Genomic DNA, 7,500 nt, shown 5'->3' with positions numbered 1-7,500 from the left:
GGCCCTGCGTGTGCCGATGGTGCTGGGGGCAACCGCCCGCACCAGGGCCCAGCGTGTGCCGATGGTGCTGGGGGCAAGCGCCCGCACCAGGGCCCAGCGTGTGCCGATGGTGCTGGGGGCAACCGCCCGGACCAGGGCCCAGCGTGTGCCGATGGTGCTGGGGGCAAGCACCCGCCCCAGGGCCCAGCGTGTGCCGATGGTTATCGGGGCAACCGGCCGCACCAGGGCCCAGGGTCTGCCGATGGTGCTCGAGGCAACCGCCCGCACCAAGGCTCAGCATGTGCCGATTGTGATCGAGGCAACAACCCACACCAGGGCCCAGCTTGTGCCGATGGCGGTCGAGGCAAGTGCCCGTACCGAAGGGCAGCCTATGCCGATGATGGTCGATGCATGTGCCATCACCATGCGTCATCATGTGCCATTGATGGTCGAGGCCTTGGCCGAAGTTCGATTTTGAGCCACGGTGCCCATGCTTGGCTCCAGCATGTGCTGGTGCCGCATTTTTTTCACTCGGGACAGCATCGCCGGAGCATCGCCGGAGCATCGCCGGAGTACCGCCGGAGAACCTGACCGGCGGCATTGGGGTTCCGGCGATTGGGAGGGGGGCCGGGGGGGTGTGCGCACATGATGTGCGATGGGTGCTGGTACTTGGCCTTGTGTTGGCCCCCTATCCCTCATCAAAACTCTGAGAATTCACACCCCCTTAAAGAGCATTTGAGATTTTACAGGTTTGCTACCAGTAGCCGTTAAAGTGTCTGAAATGGGGACACTTTTTTCAAACGGTCACAAAATCTTCTCTACTTCGAGTTTTTAGCTGAATTTTTTTGTGCATGCCAACAAAAATAGAAGGATCATGCCTACAAAATTTGGGGCCAAAAATCCTTATAAAAAAATTTTAAAAAATCTCGAACCGCAAAAAGTTTCGAAAATCATGAAAAATAGAAAACGAGTCATCTTCCAACGAAACTTCACGTGAAGGCTTAGGGGACCATTGTATGAATTTACAAGCCATAAAAATGGCATTGGCACGGCAGAAATTTGAAGATGTGCCTAAACCCACCAGGGCCCAGCGTGTGCCGATGGTGCTCGAGGCAAGCGCCCGCACCAGGGCCCAGCGTGTGCCGATGGTGCTCGAGGCAAGCGCCCGCACCAGGGCCCAGCGTGTGCCGATGGTGGTCGAGGCAACCGCCCGCACCAGGGCCGATAGTGTGCCGATGGTGCTCGAGGCAACCTGTCGCACCAGGGCCCAGCGTGTGCCGATGGTGATCGAGGCAACCTGCCGTACCAGGGCCCAGCGTGTGCCGATGGTGGTCGAGGCAAGCGCCCGCACCAGCGCCCAGCGTGTGCCGATGGTGCTCGAGGCAACCGACCGCACCAGGGCCCAGCGTGTGCCGATGGTGCTCGAGGCAACTTGCCCCACCAGGGCCCAGCGTGTGCCGATGGCGCTCGAGGCAAGCTCCCGCACCAGGGCCCAGCGTGTGCCGATGGTGCTCGAGGCAACCTGCCGCACCAGGGCCCAACGTGTGCGGATGGTGCTCGAGGCAAGCGCCCGAGGCAACCGACCGCACCAGGGCCGAGCGTGTGCCGATGGTGGTCGAGGCAAGCGCCCGCACCAGGGCCCAGCGTGTGCCGATGGTGGTCGAGGCTGCCGATGATGGTCGAGGCAACCTGCCGCACCAGGGCCCAGCGTGTGCCGATGGTGCTCGAGGCAACCGACCGCACCAGGGCCGAGCGTGTGCCGATGGTGCTCGAGGCAAGCGCCCGCACCAGGGCCCAGCGTGTGCCGATGGTGGTCGAGGCAACCTGCCGCACCAGGGCCCAGCGTGTGCCGATGGTGGTCGAGGCAACCGCCCGCACCAGGGCCCAGCGTGTGCCGATGGTGGTCGAGGCAAGCGCCCGCACCAGGGCCCAGCGTGTGCCGATGGTGCTCGAGGCAACCGACCGCACCAGGGCCCAGCGTGTGCCGATGGTGGTCGAGGCGAGCGCCCGCACCAGGGCCCAGCGTGTGCCGATGGTGGTCGAGGCTGCCGATGGTGGTCGAGGCAACCTGCCGCACCAGGGCCCAGCGTGTGCCGATGGTGCTCGAGGCAACCGACCGCACCAGGGCCGAGCGTGTGCCGATGGTGCTCGAGGCAAGCTGCCGCACCAGGGCCCAGCGTGTGCCGATGGTGATCGAGGCAACCGCCCGCACCAGGGCCCAGCGTGTGCCGATGGTGATCGAGGCAACCGACCGCACCAGGGCCCAGCGTGTGCCGATGGTGCTCGAGGCAACCTGCCGGCGTGTGCCGATGGTGCTCGAGGCAACCGACCGCACCAGGGCCCAGCTTTTGCCGATGGTGATCGAGGCAACCGGCCGCTCCAGGGCCCAGCGTGTGCCGATGGTTATCGGGGCAACCCGCCGCACCAGGGCCCAGGGTCTGCCGATGGTGCTCGAGGCAACCGCCCGCACCAAGGCTCAGCATGTGCCGCTGGTGATCGAGGCAACAACCCACACCAGGGCCCAGCTTGTGCCGATGGCGGTCGAGGCAAGTGCCCGTACCGAAGGGCAGCCTATGCCGATGATGGTCGATGCATGTGCCATCACCATGCGTCATCATGTGCCATTGATGGTCGAGGCCTTGGCCGAAGTTCGATTTTGAGCCACGGTGCCCATGCTTGGCTCCAGCATGTGCTGGTGCCGCATTTTTTTCACTCGGGACAGCATCGCCGGAGCATCGCCGGAGCATCGCCGGAGTACCGCCGGAGAACCTGACCGGCGGCATTGGGGTTCCGGCGATTGGGAGGGGGGCCGGGGGGGTGTGCGCACATGATGTGCGATGGGTGCTGGTACTTGGCCTTGTGTTGGCCCCCTATCCCTCATCAAACCTCTGAGAATTCACACCCCCTTAAAGAGCATTTGAGATTTTACAGGTTTGCTACCAGTAGCCGTTAAAGTGTCTGAAATGGGGACACTTTTTTCAAACGGTCACAAAATCTTCTCTACTTCGAGTTTTTAGCTGAATTTTTTTGTGCATGCCAACAAAAATAGAAGGATCATGCCTACAAAATTTGGGGCCAAAAATCCTTATAAAAAAATTTTAAAAAATCTCGAACCGCAAAAAGTTTCGAAAATCATGAAAAATAGAAAACGAGTCATCTTCCAACGAAACTTCACGTGAAGGCTTAGGGGACCATTGTATGAATTTACAAGCCATAAAAATGGCATTGGCATGGCAGAAATTTGAAGATGTGCCTAAACCCACCAGGGCCCAGCGTGTGCCGATGGTGCTCGAGGCAAGCGCCCGCACCAGGGCCCAGCGTGTGCCGATGGTGCTCGAGGCAAGCGCCCGCACCAGGGCCCAGCGTGTGCCGATGGTGCTCGAGGCAACCGCCCGCACCAGGGCCGATAGTGTGCCGATGGTGCTCGAGGCAACCTGTCGCACCAGGGCCCAGCGTGTGCCGATGGTGATTGAGGCAACCTGCCGTACCAGGGCCCAGCGTGTGCCGATGGTGGTCGAGGCAAGCGCCCGCACCAGCGCCCAGCGTGTGCCGATGGTGCTCGAGGCAACCGACCGCACCAGGGCCCAGCGTGTGCCGATGGTGCTCGAGGCAACTTGCCCCACCAGGGCCCAGCGTGTGCCGATGGCGCTCGAGGCAAGCTCCCGCACCAGGGCCCAGCGTGTGCCGATGGTGCTCGAGGCAACCTGCCGCACCAGGGCCCAGCGTGTGCCGATGGTGCTCGAGGCAAGCGCCCGAGGCAACCGACCGCACCAGGGCCGAGCGTGTGCCGATGGTGGTCGAGGCAAGCGCCCGCACCAGGGCCCAGCGTGTGCCGATGGTGCTCGAGGCAACCGACCGCACCAGGGCCGAGCGTGTGCCGATGGTGCTCGAGGCAAGCGCCCGCACCAGGGCCCAGCGTGTGCCGATGGTGGTCGAGGCAACCTGCCGCACCAGGGCCCAGCGTGTGCCGATGGTGGTCGAGGCAAGCGCCCGCACCAGGGCCCAGCGTGTGCCGATGGTGGTCGAGGCAACCGCCCGCACCAGGGCCCAGCGTGTGCCGATGGTGGTCGAGGCAAGCGCCCGCACCAGGGCCCAGCGTGTGCCGATGGTGCTCGAGGCAACCGACCGCACCAGGGCCCAGCGTGTGCCGATGGTGGTCGAGGCAAGCGCCCGCACCAGGGCCCAGCGTGTGCCGATGGTGGTCGAGGCTGCCGATGGTGGTCGAGGCAACCTGCCGCACCAGGGCCCAGCGTGTGCCGATGGTGCTCGAGGCAACCGACCGCACCAGGGCCGAGCGTGTGCCGATGGTGCTCGAGGCAAGCTGCCGCACCAGGGCCCAGCGTGTGCCGATGGTGATCGAGGCAACCGCCCGCACCAGGGCCCAGCGTGTGCCGATGGTGATCGAGGCAACCTGCCGCACCAGGGCCCAGCGTGTGCCGATGGTGGTCGAGGCAAGCGCCCGCACCAGGGCCCAGCGTGTGCCGATGGTGGTCGAGGCAACCTGCCGCACCAGGGCCCAGCGTGTGCCGATGGTGGTCGAGGCAAGCGCCCGCACCAGGGCCGAGCGTGTGCCGATGGTGCTCGAGGCAAGCGCCCGCACCAGGGCCCAGCGTGTGCCGATGGTGGTCGAGGCAACCGACCGCACCAGGGCCCAGCTTTTGCCGATGGTGATCGAGGCAACCGGCCGCTCCAGGGCCCAGCGTGTGCCGATGGTTATCGGGGCAACCCGCCGCACCAGGGCCCAGGGTCTGCCGATGGTGCTCGAGGCAACCGCCCGCACCAAGGCTCAGCATGTGCCGCTGGTGATTGAGGCAACAACCCACACCAGGGCCCAGCTTGTGCCGATGGCGGTCGAGGCAAGTGCCCGTACCGAAGGGCAGCCTATGCCGATGATGGTCGATGCATGTGCCATCACCATGCGTCATCATGTGCCATTGATGGTCGAGGCCTTGGCCGAAGTTCGATTTTGAGCCACGGTGCCCATGCTTGGCTCCAGCATGTGCTGGTGCCGCATTTTTTTCACTCGGGACAGCATCGCCGGAGCATCGCCGGAGCATCGCCGGAGTACCGCCGGAGAACCTGACCGGCGGCATTGGGGTTCCGGCGATTGGGAGGGGGGCCGGGGGGGTGTGCGCACATGATGTGCGATGGGTGCTGGTACTTGGCCTTGTGTTGGCCCCCTATCCCTCATCAAACCTCTGAGAATTCACACCCCCTTAAAGAGCATTTGAGATTTTACAGGTTTGCTACCAGTAGCCGTTAAAGTGTCTGAAATGGGGACACTTTTTTCAAACGGTCACAAAATCTTCTCTACTTCGAGTTTTTAGCTGAATTTTTTTGTGCATGCCAACAAAAATAGAAGGATCATGCCTACAAAATTTGGGGCCAAAAATCCTTATAAAAAAATTTTAAAAAATCCCGAACCGCAAAAAGTTTCGAAAATCATGAAAAATAGAAAACGAGTCATCTTCCAACGAAACTTCACGTGAAGGCTTAGGGGACCATTATATGAATTTACAAGCCATAAAAATGGCATTGGCACGGCAGAAATTTGAAGATGTGCCTAAACCCACCAGGGCCCAGCGTGTGCCGATGGTGCTCGAGGCAAGCGCCCGCACCAGGGCCCAGCGTGTGCCGATGGTGGTCGAGGCAACCGCCCGCACCAGGGCCGATAGTGTGCCGATGGTGCTCGAGGCAACCTGTCGCACCAGGGCCCAGCGTGTGCCGATGGTGATCGAGGCAACCTGCCGTACCAGGGCCCAGCGTGTGCCGATGGTGGTCGAGGCAAGCGCCCGCACCAGCGCCCAGCGTGTGCCGATGGTGCTCGAGGCAACCGACCGCACCAGGGCCCAGCGTGTGCCGATGGTGCTCGAGGCTGCCGATGATGGTCGAGGCAACCTGCCGCACCAGGGCCCAGCGTGTGCCGATGGTGCTCGAGGCAACCGACCGCACCAGGGCCGAGCGTGTGCCGATGGTGCTCGAGGCAAGCGCCCGCACCAGGGCCCAGCGTGTGCCGATGGTGGTCGAGGCAACCTGCCGCACCAGGGCCCAGCGTGTGCCGATGGTGGTCGAGGCAAGCGCCCGCACCAGGGCCCAGCGTGTGCCGATGGTGGTCGAGGCAACCGCCCGCACCAGGGCCCAGCGTGTGCCGATGGTGGTCGAGGCAAGCGCCCGCACCAGGGCCCAGCGTGTGCCGATGGTGCTCGAGGCAACCGACCGCACCAGGGCCCAGCGTGTGCCGATGGTGGTCGAGGCAAGCGCCCGCACCAGGGCCCAGCGTGTGCCGATGGTGGTCGAGGCTGTCGATGGTGGTCGAGGCAACCTGCCGCACCAGGGCCCAGCGTGTGCCGATGGTGCTCGAGGCAACCGACCGCACCAGGGCCGAGCGTGTGCCGATGGTGCTCGAGGCAAGCTGCCGCACCAGGGCCCAGCGTGTGCCGATGGTGATCGAGGCAACCGCCCGCACCAGGGCCCAGCGTGTGCCGATGGTGATCGAGGCAACCGCCCGCACCAGGGCCCAGCGTGTGCCGATGGTGCTCGAGGCAACCTGCCGTACCAGGGCCCAGCGTGTGCCGATGGTGGTCGAGGCAAGCGCCCGCACCAGGGCCCAGCGTGTGCCGATGGTGGTCGAGGCAACCTGCCGCACCAGGGCCCAGCGTGTGCCGATGGTGGTCGAGGTAAGCGCCCGCACCAGGGCCCAGCGTGTGCCGATGGTGCTCGAGGCAAGCGCCCGCACCAGGGCCCAGCGTGTGCCGATGGTGCTCGAGGCAACCGACCGCACCAGGGCCGAGCGTGTGCCGATGGTGGTCGAGGCAAGCGCCCGCACCAGGGCCCAGCGTGTGCCGATGGTGGTCGAGGCAAGCGCCCGCACCAGGGCCCAACGTGTGCCGATGGTGCTGGGGGCAACCGCCCGCACCAGGGCCCAGCGTGTGCCGATGGTGATCGAGGCAAGCGCCCGCACCAGGGCCCAGCGTGTGCCAATGGTGGTCGAGGCAAGCGCCCGCACCAGTGCCCAGCGTGTGCCGATGGTGATCGAGGCAACCGGCCGCTCCAGGGCCCAGCGTGTGCCGATGGTTATCGGGGCAACCGGCCGCACCAGGGCCCAGGGTCTGCCGATGGTGCTCGAGGCAACCGCCCGCACCAAGGCTCAGCATGTGCCGCTGGTGATCGAGGCAACAACCCACACCAGGGCCCAGCTTGTGCCGATGGCGGTCGAGGCAAGTGCCCGTACCGAAGGGCAGCCTATGCCGATGATGGTCGATGCATGTGCCATCACCATGCGTCATCATGTGCCATTGATGGTCGAGGCCTTGGCCGAAGTTCGATTTTGAGCCACGGTGCCCATGCTTGGCTCCAGCATGTGCTGGTGCCGCATTTTTTTCACTCGGGACAGCATCGCCGGAGCATCGCCGGAGCATCGCCGGAGTACCGCCGGAGTACCGCCGGAGAACCTGACCGGCGGCATTGGGGTTCCGACGATTGGGAGGGGGGCCGGGGGGGTGTGCGCACATGACGTGCGAT

The sequence above is a fragment of the Durio zibethinus genome, unplaced genomic scaffold, assembly GCF_047325235.1.
Source record: "Durio zibethinus cultivar Kanyao isolate XHJ-2024 unplaced genomic scaffold, ASM4732523v1 HiC_scaffold_3, whole genome shotgun sequence".
Taxonomy (NCBI): domain Eukaryota; kingdom Viridiplantae; phylum Streptophyta; class Magnoliopsida; order Malvales; family Malvaceae; genus Durio; species Durio zibethinus.
The sequence above is the reverse complement of the archived record's forward strand: the minus strand, read 5'-3'. Positions refer to the sequence as shown.